Source organism: Dendrobates tinctorius, unplaced genomic scaffold, assembly GCF_039654945.1.
Source record: "Dendrobates tinctorius isolate UK_male_01 unplaced genomic scaffold, ASM3965494v1 ptg000084l, whole genome shotgun sequence".
NCBI classification, from domain to species: domain Eukaryota; kingdom Metazoa; phylum Chordata; class Amphibia; order Anura; family Dendrobatidae; genus Dendrobates; species Dendrobates tinctorius.
The window spans coordinates 631924-656032 of record NW_027361752.1 but is presented as its reverse complement, the minus strand read 5'-3'; the positions used below and the strand labels follow the sequence as shown (position 1 = coordinate 656032).

General features: G+C 43.4%; 1 protein-coding gene and 1 pseudogene across 1 annotated transcript in view; both read right to left on the bottom strand.

The window, feature by feature from the left end:
* LOC141097307 (cell cycle control protein 50C-like) overlaps positions 1-24109 on the bottom strand; it is a 132495-nt gene that overhangs the window by 87657 nt on the left and 20729 nt on the right. The window lies entirely within an intron of this gene.
* LOC141097261 (microtubule-associated serine/threonine-protein kinase 3 pseudogene) lies at positions 12814-14708 on the bottom strand (annotated as a pseudogene).

Sequence of the window (24109 nt, the reverse complement as noted above, 5' to 3'; positions counted from 1 at the left end):
GGTCGACCATCTGTGATATCATAATGGCCGACCATCTGTGATGTCATAATGGCCGACCATCAGTGATGTCATAATGACCGACCATCTGTTTTCAAACATTTTTTTTTTTTAAACCGTCTTTATTGAGTGTATTACAAAATATACATATAATGTCCAATAACATAACAGAAGAACATTTATGCAATATTATTAACATTAGACGGCATTTTTTCAACTATAACCCCCCCGCCCCTCCCCCTCCACTCCCCCGGGCAAACTCCATAACTTCGTAACACAATTTCATTCCAGTCTAACAGGGATATTACCGGCAAGCTGCTCTCTCATATACCAGTTGGTGAGCTGGAAACAACTATGTATCGCCTGGCTTGTGGAAGATGTCTGAGTATTGATAAAAGAGGACCATGTGAAAAAAAAGCGGTCAGTGTCTTTTTCTTTATTAAGTAAGGTCTCTATCCAATCCATTTTGAAGAGATATGTTACTTTTGTAGTAATTAAGCTTAAAGAAGGTGTTGCATCCTGTGCCAACAAACGGAGAATGCTTTTACGTGTGGCTGCCGCCCATATGAACAAGATGCGGCGCTGCTGGACAGAAAGCCCCACCAACTGGTCCTGTGCGAGAATATTAAATATGGCCCACTCTGGGGAGTGAGAGATAGATATGCCAGTATCCCACACCTCTCTTATTATTGGGCAGTCCCAAAGGCAATGGAGAATATCAGCTGGAGAGTGTAAGCATTTAGGGCAGGGATAGTCCCCTGAGGGGGACATTTTAGACTTGACCTCCGGGGAGATGTATGCTCTATGAAATATCATAAGAGACATGGTTATGTAACTATCATATGGTAATCTAGAGTTCATACGCAGAGTGGCTTTCAAAAGGTCATTTACCCGACAGTTCGTTAATTGAGCAACCCATTTTCCAGGGCCTGGTGAAGAGTCTGACCAATGCTCTAATGATTTATATAAAAGACTCATAGAATAAGTTCCCATTTGGGCTTTAATGGATATTAAATTTAGAGGGTGTGTTCTAGCATCATCCGTTATGTCTCGCAATATTGAGCTTACGTAATGTCTAATTTGAGAGATAGTAAAATTGTCTTCTGTAAGGATTGGGTATTTGAAAGCCATGTCCTCTAAGGTAAGAAGGCATTGATTATTTGTTAACGTATCTCGGACCAGTCTACACCCATTGTTTCCAAGCACCTTGTAAATGGGAGGTGACTTGCCTTATAGAAAAGAGGGGTTACCTTGAATGGGAAGAAACATCGAGATGTGGGGGTCAAGACCGCTAACTCGTCTAGCTTGACGCCATCCCAAGATTACCGACCATAATAGAGGATTATCTCTAACCTCCACTGGAATTTCAGCATTTCGTAGGTGAAGCAATGCTGGGAAGCTGAAGGGTCTACACATGGCCTCATCTATTGGGGTATTAGTGAAGTGATTAAAGGCGTATATCCAATCAAGGGAATGGCGAAAAGCAGCCTCTATACTGTAGAGGCGTAAATTTGGGAGATTAAGTCCACCCAAAGATTTGATTTGCTGTAGCTTAAAAACACTAATTCTAGAGCCCCCTTCTGAGCCCCAAATAAATTGGCAGAAGGCTCGTGTCAGTAGCCTATCATCAGCTTTAGAAAGTAGAACCGGGAGCGTCTGTAAAGGAAAGAGTATTTTAGGGAAAGAGATCATATAAATTAGATGGGCTCTCAATGGAAGAGAAACAGACCACAATTGAGCTGAAAAAAAAAGAAATCCATCAGAGTTATAGCAGAAATGTTAGGAGTGACCAAATCAACAGTTTGGCACATTATGTAAAAAAAAAAGCTTGGGAATTCAAAAAGGCCTGGACGTTCATCAAAGACAATAGTGGTGGATGATCACAGAATCTTTTCCATGGTGAAGAAAAACCTCTTCACAACATCCACCTAAGTGAAGATCACTTTTCTAGTAAGTAGGTGTTTCAGTCTACCACAAAGAGAGCACTTAATGAAAACAAATATAGAGGGTTGACCACAAGGTGCAAACCATTAACCCCTTCACGCCGCAGCTCTTTTTCGTTTTGCATTTTCATTTTTCGCTCCCCATTCTTCCAAAAACCATAATTTTTTTATTTTTCCATCAATATGGCCATGTGATGGCTTGTTTTTTGGGGGGACGAGTTGTACTTTTGAACGACACCATTGGTTTTACCATGTCGTGTACTTGAAAAAGAGAAAAAAATTCCAAGTGCGGTGAAATTGCAAAATAAGTGCAATTCCACAACTTTTTTGGATTTTTTTTAACCATGTTCACCAAATGCTAAAATTGACCTGCCATTATGATTCTCCAGGTCATTATGAGTTCGTAGACACCAAACATGTCTAGGTTGTTTTTTACTTGAATTGTGAAAAAAATTTGTTAAAAAAAAATTGTGTCATTTTCCGAGACCCGTCGTGTCACCATTTTTCGTGATCTGTGACTGGATGGTGGCATATTTTTTGCATGCCGAGCTAACGTTTTTAATGGTACCATTTTGGTGTGGATACGATCTTTTTTTCACCCGTTATTGCATTTTAATGCAATGTTGTGGCAACCCAAAAAGCATAATTCTGGCGTTTTGACTTTTTTTCTCCACCAAGCGTTTACCAATCAGATTAATTTTTTTATAGCTTCATAGATGGGGCGATTCTGAACGCAGCGGTACCAAATATGTGTATTTTTAATTTTTTTTAATTGTTTTATTTTGAATGGGGCGAATGGGGGTGATTTGAACTTTCATATTTTTATTTTTTTTTTATATTTCTAAAAACTTTTTTTTTTTTACTTTCTGCCTGCTTCAATAGTTTTCATGGGAGACCAGAAGCTGCAGTTGTCTGATCGCCTCTGCTACATACAGGCGATGATCAGATCGCCTGTGTGTAGCAGAAATGCTCACTTGCTATGAGCGCCGATCACTGGGGGGGCGCTTATAGCAATCCAGCAATTACAACCAGAGGTGTCTCCTGCAGACCCCGGGTTGTCATGCCAGCCCATTGATGGGCGGGATTTGTGACGCGCTTCCGGCGCGATCACATTAAATACTGCTGTCAGAGATTGACAGCAGCATTTAACAAGTTAACAGCTGCAGGTGGATCGTGATGCCACCCGCGGTTGTTAGGGGCACATGTCAGCTGTTCAAAACAGCTGACATGTGCCAGGAAAGATGTGGACTCAGTGCTGGAGCCCATACTAAAGGGAGGGATACAACATACGCAGTACTAGAATGGCGCATGTCGTGAAGTTAATCAGCCTTAAAAATAGAAAGGCCAGATTAAACTTTGCCCAAAAAAATCTAAAGAAGTCAGCCCAGTTCTTGAAAAGCATTCACAGGACAGATGAAACTAAAATCAACCTGTACCAGAATGATGGGCAGAAGAAAGTATGGAGAAAGCTTGATAATAGCTCATGACCAAAAGCACAACACATCCTCTGTAAAACATGGTGGAGGCAGTGTGATGGCGTGGGCATGAATGGCTTCCGATGGCACTGGGTCACTAGTGTTTATTGATGATTTGACTGAAGACAGAAGCAGCTGTATGAATTCTGAAGTGTACAGGGCTATACTCTGCTCAGATTAAACCAAATGCAGCAAGGTTGATTGGATGGCACTTCACAGTACAGATGGACAATGACTCAAAACATACTTTGAAAGCAGCACAAGAGGTTTTTAAGGCAAAGAAGTGGAATGTTCTGCAATGGCTGAGTCAATCACCAGATCTCAACCCCATTGATCAGAATTTCACATGCTTAAGACATAACTTAAGTCAAAAAGGAGGAAACCCGGCGTTTGTTAACATCCATGGCTTCCAGACTTCAAGCAGTCATTGCCTGCAAAGGATTCTCTACACAGAGATAAAAATAACATTTTATTTATGGTAAAGTTAATTTATCTAATTATCATAGAATCATGGAATGCTAGAGTTGGAAGGGACCTCCAGGGTCATCATGTCCAAACCCCTGCTCAATGCAGGATTCACTAAACTATCTCAAGCAGATGTCTGTCCAGCCTTTGTTTGAAGACTTCCATTGATGGAGAACTCACCATCTCTCATGGTAGCCTGTTCCACTAATTAATCGCCCTCACTGTCAAAGTTTTTTTTATAATATATGATCTGTATCTTATCCCTTTCAGTTTAATTCTATTGCTTCCCATGTGCAAATGAGAATAAGGATGATCCTGCTACACTGTGACTTCCCTTCTGATATTTGTAGACAGCTATTACGTCTTCTCTTATCTTTTTTGCAGGCTAAGCATTCCCAGATTCTGTAGTTGTTCCTCATAGGACATACTTTGCAGTCCGCTCACTATACTGGTAGCTCTTCTCTGCACTTGATTCATTTTTTTGTCTTTTTTAAAATGTAGTGCCCAGAACTGGACACAGTATTCCAGATGAGGTCTGACCAAGGATGAGTAGAGGGGGATAATTATTTCACATGATCTAGACTGCTTTTCTTCTCTAGTAATAGCTATCCCTCCTAGCTTTGCATCGTCTGCAACTTTGATTAGTTTACTTTCAGTTCCTTTATGTAGATCATTTATAAAAATGTTGAACAACATTGGTGCCAAGACAGAGCCTTGTGGTACTCCAGTTGAAACACTCTTCTAATTGGACATGCAACCATTTATTACCACTCTTTGAGTGCAATCACTGAGCCAGTTATGAATCCAACTAATCTTGTCAATCCTATTATTGGTAATTTTTGCAAAAAGAATAGTATGAGAAACTTTATAAAGTGCTTTGTTAAAGTCAATATATAGTATATCTACCGCATTTCCCTGATCCACACAGTCAGTGATTCCATCATAGAAGGAAATAAGATTTGTCTGACATGACTTGTTTGCTACAAACCCATGCTGGCTTTGGTTAATTACTATATTCTTATCCAAGTACTTACATACATTCTATTTAATAATTTGTTCAAAGATCTATTTTTACTTTTACTTTAATTACTTTTGTATCCCTGAAATGAGGCGGCTTTGTAATAAATGGTTGCAATTCCTAAATATTTCACAGCATATTTTTGTTTAACCCTTTAATTAAACCTGCAAGTCTACATTTCAATTGAATCTCAGTTGTTTCCTTTCAATTACAAAATTGCAGCATTTAGAGGCCAAATCATGGAGATTAAGTCCCTGTACAAATATTTCTGCACCTAACTGAATTACATGTGTTAGAAATAGAGATGAAGACATTTTTGAAAATTTGATTTGGTTTATTCATTCAGTTTGGCTGGAAAATTAAATTCTGACCAAATTGATTCATCCTGAATCGAAAGTGTCCTGAAGAGACATTTATATAAAACTAGCTGAAGAGCCCGGCGCTGCCCGGGCATAGTAACTACCGTAACTACGGTTAGTAATAACAAATTATAATGATTATATATATATATATATATATAAAGCTGAGTGTAGAGCCCCGCCCACTTCGCATAGCCACATTCACTATAATATCCCACATCATCTCGTCAGCCAGAGCTACCGGACTACTACCCCTAATATCCCACATCATCCCGTCAGCCAGAGCCACCGGACTACTACCCCTAATATCTCACATCATCCCATCAGAGCCAGTAAAAATAGAATAGTGAAATTGCACAGAAACATGGTTCACTAAGATCCCAGGTTTTCTACTGATCAGGCTGATATTCTCACTTTTCTGCCACCATAAATATCACAGTCATTCTTTTCACCAATGAACAGGCACAAACTTATACATTAGTACAGCTGAGAAACCTTCACACACATTTTCATGCACCGTCAACTTGTAATTTGTCCGTCTGAGTTGCTCATGGGTGTACAGCATCTGTATGCAGTATAGTATCATATTTAATGGGTTGTTATGGGAAAAGCATTACGTGTTATATGGGTATATTCAGGTGAACTATGGGGAAAGAAGCATTTTAAAAAAACTCACAGCATCAGAGCACAGTAACACATCAATAATGCATAAAAGTGTCTGTGAGAAAATATTTAATATGTGCACTTTCCTACATTCATGTGTATCACTTAATGATACCACACAGGAGGGGGGATTCATTTCTGTCATGTACTCACTGCTCCTTTCTGGGGGACAGACGATGGCTGGAGCTTATGTTCCTGGGGATGCTAGATTTCTCCCACCATGTCAGTGTCTGCTGAGGTGTTGTCAAGTGGGAAAACTTGCGCATAGCAACCAATCACAGCTCAGCTACTTTTAACCAGCTCTGGTGAAATGAGAGATGCTTAGTGATTGGTTGCAATTAAAACTGTTGGTCATAGCAACCAATCACAGCTGAGCTTCTTTTGAACAGCTCTGGTGAAATGAAAGATGCATCGTGATTGGTTGGTGATACACACACACACACACACACTGATTTTTATATATAGATGTAGTAATCGCAGGTACACGGGATGCAGTGACGAGGCGAGAGACGGGAGGAACTTTAAGATGTAACTTTTATATATATATATATATATATATATATATATATGCCTATAGGGGCTATCTCGAGCAACCAAACAAGTTAACAGCAGTTATCCTTGCAGGGATCAACACAAGAATACAATGGTAACACAAACACGACTAACCCTGCAAAAAATGTTAACTACAACGTGTCACTTATCCTCTCTGATGTCCGGCAGAGCGATGGTCGATGATGCTTCGGCATATCAGCTGCTGGGCCCAGCCGATGAGGATTTGGTGGAGACTTCGGGCGTTCCTACGCCCCGGAGAAGTGGGGGCACAGCAGGCCCCTGAAGAGTTCCTCTGCCCAGGGTCCAGACAGCGTAGGCCACAGCTGCGGGGGCCGCAGGCGGCAGCAGACAGGCCGCAACTGTGGACTGGAGTGGATCGGTGGCGACCACGGGCGGCAGCAGATGGGCTGCATCCACGGGGTGGAGTCAGGCGTCGGCTGCCGAGGGCGGAAGCGGTCGGGCCGCACCCGCGGGCTGGAGTCGAGCGGTGGCTGCCACGGGCGGGAGAGGATGGGTCGCATCCATGGGGTGGAGACGGGCATCGGCTGGCACGGGCGGAAGCGGTCGGGTTGCACCCGCGGGGTGGAGTTGGGCGTCGGCTGCCGCGGGCGGGAGCAGTCGGGCCGCACCCACTGGGTGGAGTCGGGCGTCGGCTGTCACGAGCGGGAGCGGTCGGGCCGCACCCGTGGGGTGGAGTCGGGCGGAGGCAGCAGCGGGTGGCAGATGACAGGCCACACCCAGGGGGCAGAGCCGGACGGTGTCTCTCCGTTGGACGGCTCGGTGCCATCTCTCTTCTGCTAGCGGTGAGTCTCCCTTCAGTCTCTTCTGTCACTGCTCTGCTCTCCTTGCTCTGGTTCTGGCTCTCGCTCTGGCTCTCTGGCGCCCTCTAGCTTCCTCTCTTCTCTCCTGCTACATCGACTGACCCCTACTGCCGTCCTCAGCCCCTTTTATAGTAGCTCCTCCCCCAACCTTTCTAGAAGTCTCTGCGGTCCATCCCCCAATTGTGTCCCCCAGAAACAGTCTCCCTAGGAACCTTGGTGATGGCCCCCTTGGTTCCGGCCTGGGTATACAGAGGGGACTCCTCCTCCTACACTGAGATAATATACTGAATTGTCCTAGGTCTACTCCTCACCTGTCCTGCCATCGCAGCTCCCCACCATCTTCTCTCATTTTTGATGTGGATATTCTTCTAGTCTCCAGCCTTCTCCTTGAGTCTTCCTGTGCTGTATAGGCCTCATGTGGTCACTTGTGTGTCAGACCCCATATGAATGGGTGAGGCTCAGTCAGAGCAGGAAGACCGGAAAAACGGAGGCTGGATGAAGATATAGAGGCCAAAAGAATTGAAGACTGGTAGACAGGGTGCGGAGCTGCGGCGGTAAGACCGATGAGGGGTAGGCCTCAGAAAGGTGCTTTATTATTTTGTAACCTCTTCTGAATCTGAACACAGTTTATGGAATACAGAATTTTTTGCATGTAAAATTACAACAAAATCTTATTAATATCCTGTATTTCAGTTGAACATTTCTATCACATTCCCATTTCATGGTGTCGGGGGATTGCTATGATATTCATTGATTTCACATATCCTTTATGTGCAGTAAAAAGTGAGCAACATTTCAAGATAGACCCAGAAGAGGGGAGTGATGTGTAGGAAGATCACTTTATTGCTCTGATTTAGGCTGTGTGCCCACGTTGCGTTTTTTAAGCGTTTCCACAGCGCTTTTAGACAAGCATTTCTTCTGCGGAAACGCTTAAGAAAAGCATCTAATGTAATAGATAGAATGGAAAACGCACATGTTGTGCTAATGGTGCGTTTTTTTCCGCTGCGGAAACGCTTAGCGGAAAAAAACGCAGCATGTTCATTAATTGTGTGGAATCGCGTGCGATTCCACATACATACACTGTAATTGCAAAAACGCATAGGAAAACGCATGTCAAAACGCTTGACAATCGCGTCAAAAATGCATGTCAAAAAGCGCATGCGGTTTCCCTGGCAACGGCATGCATTTCTGCTCAGGAAAAAAACGCTTGAAAAACGCTACGTGGGCACATAGCCTAAATGTTACTACAATGTTGTATGTAAATATACAGAATAAAGTCTCGCTGACACGAGCATATAAATCAGACAAGTGCACTCAGAAAAAAAAAATAGTATTGCACTTTGACCAATGTTATTCAATAAGGCAATGCTGATCTACGTTTTTTTTCTCTGCAGTATTCAGAGTGAGGATAACATTTGCAGCATGCTGCAACTTGACTCCAAAATTGGGCGAGCGCGAGGACAAAAATCTGATTTCATACAGAGCCACAGGATAGCATCCGATTTTTAAGGATACATTGCCATTCTGTAAGAGAGCCAATTGTAAATGATCCTGTAAATGATTAATAGCTGCTGAGTAAAAAAAACAAATTTAATACGGATGACAAATGAGTGATGAGCGAGTATACTCGTTGCTCGGGTTTTCCCCAGCATGCTCGGGTGTCCTCCGAGTATTTTGGCGTGCTCGTAGATTTGATTTTCGTCGTCTCAGCTGCATGATTTGCGAATGCTAGACAGCCTGAATACATGTGTGGAATGCCTGTTTGTTAGGGAATTCCCAAATGTATTCAGCCTGTCTACAAGTCGCAAATCATGCAGCTGAGACGACGAAAACCAAATCTCCGAGCACTGCAAAATACTCAATCACCCGAGCAACGAGTATACTCGCTCATCACTACAAGAGAGAGGTGAAAAATAAGTTGTCCCACTCTCCTTGAAATGTGTGATACTCTGTGGCTTTGTTAAAGGGGTTGTCCGGGCTTTTCACATAATCTCAGTACATATCTGGGCTGCAGAATTATGACAATAAGTAATTTACTTTCTGTCACTAGTTTACACGGTTTTCTAGATATTCTGAACAGAACGTCCAAGGGGGCGGGGTGTTATGGCATTAAAATGAGAACTGGTCATTTCCTCCTACTCTACTAAAAACATGCCGTCTATAGCAACAACCCCACCCTCCATAGCAACAGGCCCTCCCCGTCCACATAAAGAAGCCCTCATCACACAGTAACAAATCCTCCCCGCCGCTTCATTCCCCCCCTTCCCCCCGGCGCCATACCCCCCCTCGCTGCCGCTCCATTCCCCCCCTTCCCCCCAGCGCCATCCCCCCCTCCCTGCCACTCCATTCCCCCCCACCACGCTGGTCCGTCTCACCCGGTCTTCACATTGCAGATGAAACCTGCAGCAGGGAAGGAGCGGGTCATGTGACAGGCTCTGCGCACGTCACTTCAGCCCGCCTGTCACATGACCCTCTCATTCCCGGCTGCAGTTTTCACCGGCAATGTGAAGACCGGGTGAGGTCAGAGCGGCGTGGAGGAGGGGGGATGGAGAGACGGGGGGGGGAATGGAGCGGCAGGGAGGGGGGGAATGGAGCGGCACGGAGGGGGGGAATGAAGCGGCGGGGAGGATTTGTTACTGTGTGATGAGGGCTTCTTTATGTGGACTGGGAGAGCCTGTTGCTATGGAGGGTGGGGTTGTTGCTATAGACGGCATGTTTTTAGTAGAGTAGGAGGAAATGACTAGTTCTCATTTCAATGCCATAACACCCCCCCCTTGGACGTTCTCTTCAGAATATCTAGAAAACCGTGCAAACTGGTGACAGAAAGTAAATTACTTATTGTCACAATTCTGCAGCCCAGATATGCACTGAGAATATGTGAAAAGCCCGGACAACCCCTTTAAAGCAGAGGATTAATGCACAGCTTCAGAGAAGTCTCCTTCATCATGCACAATGAATTTCCCATGCATTTTACTACCCAATTAGGGGATAATAAACTCTGCTTGTAAATATGGTGAATTTACTTTTAATGAATATCCCCCATTGAGTCTCAAGAGTAAACCAGAAAATCAGTAAAACTTCCAGGCGGTTCTCTGTGTTCCATCCACGTGTTCCATTCTCTGTGTTCCGTCCACGTGTTCCATTCTCTGTGTTCTGTCCACGTGTTCCATTCTCTGTGTTCCGTCCACGTGTTCCAATCTCTGTGTTTTGTCCACGTGTTTAATTCTCTTAGTTCCATCCACGTGTTCCATTCTTTGTGTTCGTCCATGTGTTCCATTCTTTTTGTTCCGTTCACGTGTTCCATTATCTGGTGTTCCGTCTACGTGTTCCATTCTCTTTGTTCCGTCCACGTGTTCCATTCTCTGTGTTCCGTCCACGTGTTCCATTCTCTTTGTTCCGCCACGTGTTCCATTCTTTTTGTTCCGTCCACGTGTTCCATTCTCTTTGTTCCGTCCACGTGATCCATTCTCTGTGTTCCGTCCATGTGTTCCATTCTTTTTGTTCCGTCCACGTGTTCCATTCTCTTTATTCCGTCCAGGTGGTCCATTATTTTTGTTCCGTCCACGTGTTCCATTCTCTGTGTTCCGTCCACGTGTTCCATTCTCTGTGTTCCGTCCACGTGTTCCATTCTCTGTGTTCCGTCCACGTGTTCCATTCTTTTTGTTCCGTCCACATGTTCCATTCTCTATGTTCTGTCCACATGTTCCATGCTCTGTGTTCCATCCACGGCAATTCTCATATCTTATATTTCATTATGTGAATCGTTTCAACTCGCTAATGTAATTTCTCCATGAAGGAAGCAAATGATAATATTTGTGGCATTTTTTAAATATTTTGGTATTACTGTAGAAGCCGACCGCATAGTTCCCCCTTCCAGACATATTGAGCTACAATGAAGGCCAAGTCTTTTTCCTTTACTCAGCTGAAATATTCAGCCTTGGGACACAGAGCTTAACATACAGAAAAAGGATTTTAAGTTGGCAAAGATTATGTTGAGAATTCTTTTCTCTTAAGTAATTAGTAGAAAATATTTTCTCTAAATCAGTGTTTTTTAAAAATATGATGACACAAATGTATTGTTTTTAAAGGGAATCTGTCAGTAGGATAACCTCTTTTAAGCCATCTGTATGGACATGTAGGTCATAGGTAGCAGAAAAAAATACCTATTATTATTATTATTATGCTTTTACCTATATAGCCATATTCCACAGCGCTTTACATACATTATCTTCACTGCCCCCGATGGGACCCACAATCTAAATTGCCTTTTGGTATGTCTTTGGATATCTGTGTTCCGATGTCATATTCTAGAGAAATCCACAATTTTTTTCAATATGTAAATTAGCTGTTAATTTCTATGGACCCCATACAGACCTCCCTGAAAATCCTCTTCCAGAGATTATTTAAATGAAAGAGGGTGTTGCCACTCTGAGACATGTAGATCAGGAGAGCAGACTGTCTGTCATTACATGTCTCCACTGGAAACGCCCCCTTTTATTTACAGTAAGCCTTGGATGCAGATGCTCAGGGAGATCTATATCCGGCCCATAGATCTTAACAGCTCATTTACATATTAAGAAAAACATATCATTTTACTCCGCTTCCTATAACCTATATAGACGGCTTAGGATGGTTGATCCTACTGACAAATTCCCTTTAACTATTGCAGTTTTCACTTTGGTCATTAAAGCAGATGTAACAGGATGAGACTTTCTATTTTCTGTAGCTCACGTGTCGGCTTTCGGCTTTACGGTATAAATTGGAATAATTGAGTCTGTCTTGACTGGGACATTCAAATATAATGGTATAATGGCAGAGAGAAAATTAAGAAAAAACCTTTCATTCTGGAGGGCTCGGCACCTTCATGTATTACACAGCCCAGTGATTTTAGTGGCACTTTTTAAATAATAATTTTTCTGTAATGAACCTGCCAAGAATTACTGGTGTATTGTGGGCTGCAATTTCCAGGGGCAAATATTTTGCACCTCCTTACCCAATAATTTTTAGCACTCCCATCCACCAATCTGTTGGGCTCTGTTGTCCTTATATTTTGCATTTTGACCTCCTATATTCTTTATTTTTCTGAACTTAGACATAAGTTTTGAAAAATAAAATATTGTTCTACTTATTCCTTCACAACCTATCACGTATAAGTCGCCTCCCTTCCTTTGATACGGGCTCCGAGTCCGACGCTGAGCCCGCATCTTTTCTGACACATGATAGCTGGTTTGATCAACTGTCATGTGCCCCTAACAGCTGAAATTGCGATCCACCTGCGGCTGCTAACATGTTAAATGCCACTGTCAATCTCTGACAGCGGCATTTAATACATGCGTGCCGGAAGCGTGTCACAAACCACACCCACGGACGCCCCTGGAGATGATGATTTCTGCTACACATAGCAAGGCTATACGTAGCACAAGTGATCAGATGATTGCAGCTTCAAGTCTTCTATGGAGACTACTGTATTGAAGCAAGTCAAAAGTGGAAAAAAAAGTTTTAAAAAATATAAAAAAAAGTTTAAAGTTCATATTTCCCTAGTCAAAATAAAACAATACAAAAAAACGATCATATATTTCATATTGCTGCATTAAGAAACTCCCAATTTATCCAAATACAAAGGCAATCTGATTGGTAAACTACATAACGAGTAAAAAATCCAAACCGCAAAATTACGTTTTTTTGTTCATAGCAACGGGTGATAAAATCGTATCTACCCTAAAATGCTATCACTAAAAACGTCAGCTCGGCGCGCAAAATATAAGCCCTGACCCAGCCCCAGATCCCAAAAAATGGAGACGATACGGATCTCAGAAAATGGTGCAATTTTTTTTTTTATTAAACTTTGGATTTTTTTTCACCACGTAAATAAAAAACAATCTATACAAGTTTGGTATCTGTCATCTGATAATGACCTGGCGAATCATAATGGCAGGTCAGATTTAGCATTTGGTGAACATGGTAAAAAAATAAAAAAAACTGTTGTGGAATTGCACTTCTATACTTCTCCAGCAGTGATGGTGGATCTGCTGGACCTCAGGGCGCTGGATGTGGAGGTTTACCGTCTTTTAGATGTCTGTAGGGGAGCGGCAACAACATGTAAACACGCGGGCAGCCCTGGATAATCCACGCCGGCAGGATGATAAGATCCGGCGGAAGGTGGAACCTCTTCTCTTTTTCTCCTTTTTTACATTCTCTGGGCTTTCTTGCTCTGCATTTGGATTTATTGCAGATTTTCTTTTCTCGATGTCTGATGCTTGGGTACACTCTGGATGGGACTTTGAATTCTCATTGTTCATCGTGATGGTAGCGATGGTGCAGAGTTTAGAAAGCCTTTCAGAGGATGACGTAAAATTTTGGAAGTCAAGGTCCTTGTCCTCACTTGTGTCCTCTTCTTTCTCTGAGACCATAAGCATGTCTCTATGAGCGTGATTGATAAAGAGGCTGGTGTCCACATCTGACACAAGATGAGGAATATACATCGGCTTCTGATTTAGAAGATTGTCAAAATCTATTTTTTTCATGAATGGATGATCCTTAATCTCAAATGCTCCACCTGTCCCAAGTCTTTGCTCAGGATTTTTTTTGAGCAGGTCAGTGATGAGGTTCTTAGCCTCACGGGGTGGACAGCGTTTGTAATTCCAAGGTATTTTTCCCATGACAATCATTCTTTTAAGCTCAGGTATGAAATCCGTATCAAATGGTAAAGATCCCACCAGAAATTCATAGAGGATGATCCTCATTGACCACCAGTCAACAGGTCTTCCGTAGTCTTTCATTAGGATGACCTCTGGGGCCATGTAATTCAGGGTACCACAATTCTCAAGGTCCTTGAACTCTCTGGAGATGTCCTTCACTGATTGCTTATAGTTGTTGGTTTTTGGTATCATGACACCAATTTTTGAAAGCCCAAAATCGGCGACTTTAATGTGCCCAGCAGTTGTAATCAGTAGGTTGTACGGTTTTAGGTCTCGGTGCACCACACCATAGCTGTGCAGGTATTCCACAGCAAGAACTGTTTCTGCAAAGTACAGACGGGCCAAGGGGATAGATAAACGGCCCCTGGTGCTTAGAAGGGACCCACAGTCTCCACCTCCAACATACTCCATGACCATGCACAGGTGAGATCTAGTAGGGAAGGAGCAGAGCATGGAGACCACAAAGGGACAATCAGCGAAGGTCATGATGTCCCTCTCCAGAAAGGCCGCTTCCACGTGTTTTTCAGTTTCCAGGTTCTTCTTCGCCATTTTCTTCATAGCGAAGATCTGCTGTGAGTATTTGTGCTGCACTAAGTAGACAGCCCCAAAACATCCGCCGCTGATCAGTTTGGATGTCTCGAAGTCGCTCATATGCGGCTTTCTCGCCGGGATCAATGATTCCATCAAGTTAGTGGCAGGCTCGTGGATCTCTGGCATCTCACAGATCACACTCTCAGGATCTGGCAGCTCAGGGGTTTCTGTTGTCAGATCGCTGCTTGGCCCCGGATGACTCGTATTAGGGTCCGGGGATTCCGGGGGAACATTTTCCCCGTCTTTGTCGTCGCCTTCTGGTGTCTCAGTGGCAGGCTCGTGGATCTCCAGGATCTCACAGATCACACTCTCAGGATACGGCAGCTCAGGGGTTTCTGTGGTCAGATCGCTGCTCAGCCCCGCCTGACTCGTGTTAGGGTCCGGGGGGACATTTTCCCTGTCTTTGTACTCGCCTTGTGGTGTCTCCAGGCATTCCGGGCAGCGGGCCGGACCTTCCAGCACATACAGGACTTTTTCGGCCAGTTCTTTAACAAAAGCCAAATCTCCATCTTGAGATCTTTCTTCAACCTGCTGTAGTAATGTCCTGATGTTCCGGGTTAAATCCGTCAGATACTCTGAGGTAAGACGGTCTTGGTGGTATTTGGTCAGGCAGTCCTGCACTAGCTCCACCACCAGCCGGTGAGTGAAGCCGAGGACGCCATCGGGTGGTAGAAGCTTAATATCAGAGCAATGGGTGTAAATAATCTCCAATAATCCTTCTACCTGAAGCTTGTCTAGAAGAAATTCAGCCATAGCGAAAAATTGCAAATGCACTCAGTCACTAGGGAGCCAAAATGGCAGCAGGAATCCTGTGTACACTGCATAAGTAACTGCGAGCGGTGATGTCATAATGGTCGACCATCTGTGATGTCATAATGGACGACCATCAGTGATGTCATAATGGTCGACCATCTGTGATATCATAATGGCCGACCATCAGTGATGTCATAATGGCCGACCATCTGTTTGCAAACATTTTTTTTTTTAAACCGTCTTTATTGAGTGTAATGCAAAATATACATATAATGTCCAATAACATAACAGAAGAACATTTATGCAATATTATTAACATTAGACGGCATTTTTTCAACTATAAAAACCCCCACCCCTCCCCCAGGCAAACTCCATAACTTCGTAACACAATTTCAATCCAGTCTAACAGGGATATTACTGGCAAGCTGCTCTCTCATATACCAGTTGGTGAGCTGGAAACAACTATGTATCGCCTGGCTTGTGGAAGATGTCTGAGTATTGATAAAAGAGGACCATGTGAAAAAAAAAGCGTCCCTCTTTATTAAGTAAGGCCTCTATCCAATCCATTTTGAAGAGATATGTTACTTTTGTAGCAATTAAGCTTAAAGAAGGTGTTGCATCCTGTGCTCACAAAAGGAGAATGCTTTTACGTGTGGCTGCCGCCCATATGAACAAGATGGGGCGCTGCTGGACAGAAAGCCTCACCAACTGGTCCTGTGCGAGAATATTAAATATGGCCCACTCCGGGGAGAGAGAGATAGATATGTCAAAAGTGTAGATGAGATGTTGCAGAAGTGTATCCCACACCTCCCTTATTTTTGGGCAGTCCCAAAGGCAATGGAAAATATCAGCTGGAGAGTGTAAGCATTTAGGGCAGGGATAGTCCCCTGAGGGGGACATTTTAGACTGGACCTCTGGGGAGATGTATGCTCTATGAAATATCATAAGAGACATGGTTATGTAACTGTCATATGGTAATTTAGAGTTAATACGCAGAGTGGCTTTCAAAAGGTCATTTACCCAACAGTTCGTTAATTGAGCAACCCATTTTCCAGGGCCTGGTGAAGAGTCTGACCAATGTATAGAAGGCTTTAATGCTGGGAGGCTGAAGGGTCTACACATGGCCTCATCTATTGGGGTATTAGTGAAGCGATTAAAGGCGTATATCCAATCAAGGGAATGGCGAAAAGCAGCCTCTATACTGTAGAGGTGTAAATTTGGGAGATTAAGTCCACCGAAAGATTTGGTTTGCTGTAGCTTAAAAACACTAATTCTAGAGCCCCCTTCCGAGCCCCAAATAAATAGGCAGAAGGCTCGTGTCAGTAGCCTATCATCAGCTTTAGAAAGTAGAACCGGGAGCGTCTGTAAAGGAAAGAGTATTTTAGGGAAAGAGATCATATAAATTAGATGGGCTTTACCTGCAAAGGATAATTTAAGGGATTTCCAGGATTGAATTTCTTGTATAACTACAGAAATAAGAGGCTGAACATTTAATTTATAGATATCATGAGGATTTGATGGTAGGTCAACGCCAAGATAAGGTAAAGAATTTCTCCTCCACTGAAAAGAAAAAGGGAACGGCCACCGTTTCTGAGCAATTTTAAAAATAGCTAAAGCATGAGATTTATTAAAGTTTATACGAAATCCCGAAACTGCTCCAAATTCATTAAAGGCGTCCATTATAGAGGAAATGGATTCCTTAGGATTGGATATCATGAGTAAGATATCATCAGCAAATGCCAACGTTTTAAGTGTATTGTGACCGACCCCTATGCCCCCAAAGGAAGGGATCATCTCCAGATATCTTAGTAAGGGATCAAGGGCAATATTGAACAACAAAGGTGACAGAGGACAGCCCTGCCTCGTTCCCCTGAAGATGGAAAAAGGGGTTGACTGGATATTTTCAAAACATTTTTATTGGATTAAAGTGGACCTTTTAACCAAATTTATCATGGTTAGGAGGCTGTCCACTACTTCGACAACCCCTTTCTTGATGTTTGCCCCCGATTCATTAAAAAAAACTTTACTCGCCTTCCTCAGTGGCGCCGTTCCCACTGTGTCAGCACTCGCGGTCCTGGAGTTCTTCTGCGGTTGTTGTGACACGCGCCTCCAGCACCCAAAATTTGTCATGGTTAGAGGGCTGTCCACTACTTGGGCAACCCCTTCTTGATGTTTGGCCCCGATTAAATAAAAAAAACTTTACTCACCTCCCTCGGTGGCGCTGTTCCCGTGGTGTCAGCACTTGCGGTCCTGGAGTTCTTCTGTGGTTGTTGTGACACGTGCCTCCAGCACCCAATCTGATCCGGCATCGCTGTGCCCGCCTTAGGACAAATCAAACATGAAGAGGAAGTTGGGACTCCAGCTGCTTTCTCACTTGCTCTTCATGTTCAATTCAACAGGAGGCAGAGACAGTGATGTCAGCACTGATTGGGCGTTGGAGTCACGTGTCAAAACAGCACAGGAACCCTAGAGAACGGTGCTGGCATGGGAGGTGAGTATAAGCTTTTTTATTTTATCGGGGCTAAGCATGGGGTATGAGGAGAAGTTGCCCAAGTAGAAGACAACTTCTTTAACAGGACACATTATGCAATTTTGCCTCTCAGTTACGGCGATATTAGCAAAGTATTGGCACATATTAAATCAAAAAGAAAATGGTAAGTCCAAGTGGGTGTTATCAATTACTTTTCACTGGGGGCGTGTACTTCTTCTTCCTGCATGAGTTGCTCAATCATTACCAGGGAGCAGCACAGCAGAAAAGGACTGCGCCTCACCATAGCCTAGGTTTCTCAGTGTGTGAGATGTAAGGATACAGAGCAGACTTAAGATTTGTGATTTTACTCAAAGGCTGTTTATATTTGTAGCCAATTTAACAGAAATGGAGCAATCAACTGAGCTTCTCCTATGCACCATCATATGGGGCACTTACTGTTATTTTATTTGAGGGGAAAAAAATAGATCACAATGGCTGGCCCTTTTTTTCTTTTGCTTGACTTTATTATGTAGCTTCCATAGGAAAAAAAACAATAAGGCCGGGGTCACACTAACCGACGCAAAATACGGTCAGTATTTTACATGCGTAATACGGATGACAGACCCCTAAATAGTGCTCCGTATGTCATCCGTAATCAAGGTGTGGTCGCGTATTTTGCGCATGTAAGCATCCGTATGGCATCCGTATGGAGAGATTTTCTTGCAGGCTTGCAAAATGGACATATAATGGAGCCCTATGACAGTTTTCATAAAGAAATGAAAGAATAGATATAGACACATAGAATGCATGTATATATATATATATATATATATATATATATACATGCATTCTATGTGTCTATATCTATTCTTTCGTTTCTTTATTAAACCTGTCAGGGTGAGTTTACTGTATAGCGCACTGAATTGCCGGCTTTGCTAAAAGACACCTGGTGCGTATTTCTCGCAGGTCACATGTGTGGTCCGTGTGTAATTCGTATTTTTTGCGCACCCATAGACTTGCATTGGCGTACTACGGCCGTAGTACGCTGACAATCGCAGCATGCTGCGATTGGCACGGAGCGTAGCGTAGAATACGGATGAGAAATATACGGCTGGTGCGAGGGACCCCATAGAGAATCATTGGTTCGTGTCTAATGCGTGCTTTTAGCGCCTCTCACTCGTCCGTATTCCTCGCCAGTGTGACCCCGGCCTAAAACCTGCAGTTTCTAATTGATGAGTAAATTATTTGATATACATACTGGAAGAAAAGCTTTTTTTGTTGTTGTCATTAAAGCGGAGGATTAATGCACAGCTTCAGAGAAGTCTCCTTCATCATGCACAATGAATTTCCCATGCATTTTACTACCCAATTAGGGGAAAATAAACTCTGCTTGTAAATATGGTGAATTTACTTTTAATGAATATCCCCCATTGAGTCTCAAGAGTAAACCAGAAAATCAGTAAAACTTCCAGGCGGTTCTCTGTGTTCCATCCACGTGTTCCATTCTCTGTCTTCCATCCACGTGTTCCATTCTCTGTGTTCCGTCCACGTGTTCCATTTTCTGTGTTCCGTCCACGTGATCCAATCTCTGTGTTTTGTCCATGTGTTTCATTCTCTTAGTTCCATCCACGTGTTCCATTCTTTGTGTTCGTCCATGTGTTCCATTCTTTTTGTTCCGTCCACGTGTTCCATTCTCTATGTTCTGTCCACATGTTCCATCATCTGTGTTCCATCCACACGTTCCATTCACTTTGTTCCGTCCACGTGTTCCATTCTCTGTGTTCTGTCCACGTGTTCCATTCTCTGTGTTCCGTCCACGTGTTCCATTCTCTGGTGTTCCGTCTACGTTTCCATTCTCTTTGTTCCGTCCACATGGTCCATTCTCTGTGTTCTGTCCACGTGGTCCATTCTCTGTGTTCCGTCCACATGTTCCATTCTCTGTGTTCTGTCCACGTGTTCCATTCTTTTTGTTTCGTCCACGTGTTCCATTCTCTATGTTCTGTCCACGTGGTCCATTCTCTGTGTTCCAGCCACATGTTCCATTCTCTTTGTTCCGTCCACTTGTTCCATTCTCTGTGTTCTGTCCACGTGTTCCATTCTCTGTGTTCCGTCCACGTGTTCCATTCTCTGGTGTTCCATCTACGTTTTCCATTCTCTGTGTTCCGTCCACGTGGTCCATTCTCTGTGTTCCGTCCATGTGGACCATTCTCTGTGTTTTGTCCACGTGTTCCATTCTCGGTGTTCCATCCACGTGTTCCATTCTTTTTGTTTCGTCCACGTGTTCCTTTCTCTATGTTCTATCCACATGTTCCATTCTCTGTGTTCCGTCCACATATTCCATTCTCTCTGTTCCAGCCACGTGTTCCATTCTCTGTGTTCTGTCCACGTGTTCCATTCTCTGTGTTCCGTCCACTTGTACCATTCCCTGTGTTCCATCCACGGCAATTCTCATCTCTTCTATTTCATTATGTGAAGCATTTCAACTCGGTAATGTAATTTCTCCATGAAGGAAGTCTATTATAATATTTGTAACATTTTTTAAATATTTTGGTATTACTGTAGAAACTGACCGCATAGTTCCCCCTTCCAGACATATTGAGCTACAATGAAGGCCCAGTCTTTTTCCTTTACTCAGCTGAAATATTCAGCCTTGGGACACAGAGCTTAACATACAGAAAAAGGATTTTAAGTTGGCAAAGATTATGTTGAGAATTCTTTTCTATTAAGTAATTATTAGAAAATATTTTCTCTAAATCAGTGTTTTTTTTTAAATGATGACACAAATGTATTGTTTTTAAAGGGAATCTGTCAGTAGGATAACCTCTTTTAAGCCATCTGTATGGACATGTAGGTCATAGGTAGCTGAAAAAAATACCTATTATTACTATTATTATGCTTTTGCCTATACAGTTATGGCCAAAAGTATTGACACCCCTGCAATTCTGTCAGATAATACTCAGTTTCTTCCTGAAAATGATTGCAAACACAAATTCTTTGGTATTATTATCTTCATTTAATTTGTCTTAAATAAAAAAAACACAAAAAGAATTGTCCTAAAGCCAAATTGGATATAATTCCACACCAAACATAAAAAAGAGGGTGGACAAAAGTATTGGCACTGTTCGAAAAATCATGTTATGCTTCTCTAATTTGTGTAATTAACAGCACCTGTAACTTACCTGTGCCACCTAACAGGTGTTGACAATAACTGTCACGTCGCCGCCAGACTCAGGGCCTGCTGTTCCGGCTTCGGCCACTAGGAGGCGCTGGACTGATACCTCGTCGCCAGACTCAGGGCCTGCTGTTCCGGCTTTGGCCACTAGGAGGCGCCGGACTGACACGTCACCGCCAGACTCAGGGCCTGCGGTTCCGGTCTCGGCCACTAGGAGGCGCCGGACCGTCACGTCGCCGTCGGACTCAGGGACGGCTGTTCCTGCCTCAGCCACTGGGAGGCGCCGTGGTTCACTCCAGGGTGAGGGTGGTGACAGAGAAGAGGCTCCTGCGCAGGCATCTGGTGGGCGCAGGCTCTGCCCCTCTGTCAGTCATATAGGGCTTACTGCATCTCCATCTGGCCTGGTCCTGGGGGCGGCCCTAATTACATCATCAGTCCAGGAGCCTGTGAGGGATGACCTGATCCCTCAAATACCTTGGGACTGGTCTTGCAAGCCGCCGGATATATTCTTGGTTCCCCTGCGTGCTACTTTGTAATTTGCTATAGTGAAAACTCTGACCTCAGCCTGGATTTCTGACCATTCTATTGCCTGACATTTTTGTACCTCCGCCTCTTTTCTGATTTTTTGACGCTGACCTTCGCTTGGATTCCTGACTCTCCTTCTGCCTGCTGATTTTGTACCTTTGCTGCCCTCCTGTTTTTTTACTGACCTTGGCCTGGACTTTTGACTCTCCTTCTGTCTGCTGATTTCGTGCCTCTGCTGCCCTCCGGCCTCCGACTCCTGCCTCCTGACCTTGATTACGGGTTTTAGTTTTGACCCCTTGGCGGCCGTCCTGCTCTGGTCTACTGCTCCTCTAGACAGCTACCCCCTGGGCCTTGCTACAATTCCAGATCCCTGTATAGGGGTTAAGGGTCTCAGGGTTACTCGGGGTGCTGTTCCTACTACAGCCCAGATTCGCAGACGGCCGCCACAATAACTAAATCACACTTGCAGCCAGTTGAAATGGATTAAAGGTGACTCAACCTCTGTCCTGTGTCCTTGTGTGTACCACATTGAGCATGGAGAAAAGAAAGAAGACCAAAGAACTGTCTGAGGACTTGAGAAACCAAATTGAGAGGAAGCATGAGCAATCTCAAGGCTACAAGTCCATCTCCAAATCCCTGAATGTTCCTGTGTCTATCGCGTGCAGTGTCATCAAGAAGTTTAAAGCCCATGGCACTGTGGCTAACCTCCCTAGATGTGGACGGAAAAGAAAAATTGACAAGAGATTTCAACGCAAGATTGTGCAGATGTTGGATAAAGAACCTCAACTAACATCCAAACAAGTTCAAGCTGTCCTGCAGTCCGAGGGTACAACAGTGTCAACCCATACTATCCGTCGGCATGTGAATAAAAAGGGACTGTATGGTAGGAGACCCAGGAAGACCCCACTTCTTACCCCGAGACATAAAAAAGCCAGGCTGGAGTTTGCCAAAACTTAACTGAAAAAGCCTAAAGCATTTTGGAAGAATGTTCTCTGGTCAGAAGAGACAAAAGTAGAGCTTTTTGGGCAAAGGCATCAACATAGAGTTTACAGGAGAAAAAAGAGGCATTCAAAGAAAAGAACACGGTCCCTACAGTCAAACATGGCGGAGGTTCCCTGATGTTTTGGGGTTGCTTTGCTGCCTCTGGCACTGGACTGCTTGATCGTGTGCATGGCATTATGAAGTCAGAAGACTACCAACAAATTTTGCAGCATAATGTAGGGCACAGTGTGAGAAAGCTGGGTCTCCCTCAGAGGTCATGGGTCTTCCAGCAGGACAATGACCCAAAACACACTTCCAAAAGCACTAGAAAATGGTTTGAGAAAGCACTGGAGACTTCTAAAGGTGACCAGCAATGAGTCCAGACTTGAATCCCATAGAACACCTGTGGAGAGATCTAAAAATGGCAGTTTGGAGAAGGCACCCTTCTAATATCAGGGTCCTGGAGCAGTTTGCCAAGGAAGAATGGTCTAAAATTCCAGCAGAGCATTGTAATAAACTCATTGATGGTTACCGGAAGCAGTTGGTCGCAGTTATTTTGGCTAAAGGTTGTGCAACCAAGTTTTAGGCTGAGGGTGCCAATACTTTTGTCTGGCCCTTTTTTGGAGTTTTGTGTGAAATGATCAATGTTTTGCTTTTTGCTTCATTCTCTTTTGTGTTTTTTTATTTAAGACAAATTAAATGAAGATAATAATACCAAAGAATGTGTTTGCAATCATTTTCAGGAAGAAACTGAGTATTATCTGACAAAATTGCAGGGGTGTCAATACTTTTGGCCACAACTGTATAGCCATATTCCACAGCGCTTTACATACATTATCATCACTGTCCCCGATGGGGCTCACAATCTAAATTCCCTTTTGGTATGTCTTTGGATATCTGTGTTCCAATGTCTTATTCTAGAGAAATCCACAATGTTTTTAAATATGTAAATTAGCTGTTAATTTCTATGAGCCCCATACAGACCTCCCTGAAAATCCTCTTCCAGAACTTATTTAAATGAAAGAGGGTGTTCCAACTCTGAGACATGTAGATCAGGAGAGCAGACTGTCAATCATTACATGTCTCCACTGGAAATGCCCCCTTTTATTTACAGGCAGATTCTCAGGGAGATCTATATCCGCCCCATAGATCTTAACAGCTCATTTACATATTAAGAAAAACATATCATTTTACTCAGCTTCCTATAGCCTATATAGACGGCTTAGGATGGTTGATCCTACTGACAGATTCCCTTTAACTATTGCAGATTTCACTTTGGTCATTAAAGCAAATGTAACAGGATTAGACTTTCTATTTTCTGTAGCTCACGTGTCGGCTTTCGGCTTTACTGTATAAACTGGAATTATTGAGTCTGTCTTGACCGAGACATTGAAATATAATGGCAGAGAGAAAATTAAGAAAAAACCTTTCATTCTGGAGGGCTCAGCACCTTCATGTATTACACAGCCCAGTGATTTTAGTGGCACTTTTTAATTACTAATTTTTCTGTAATGAACCTGCCAAGAATTACTGGTGTATTGTGGGCTGCAATTTCCAGGGGCAAGTATTTTGCACCTCTTTTCCCAATAATTTTTAGCACTCCCTTCCACCAATCTATTGGGCTCT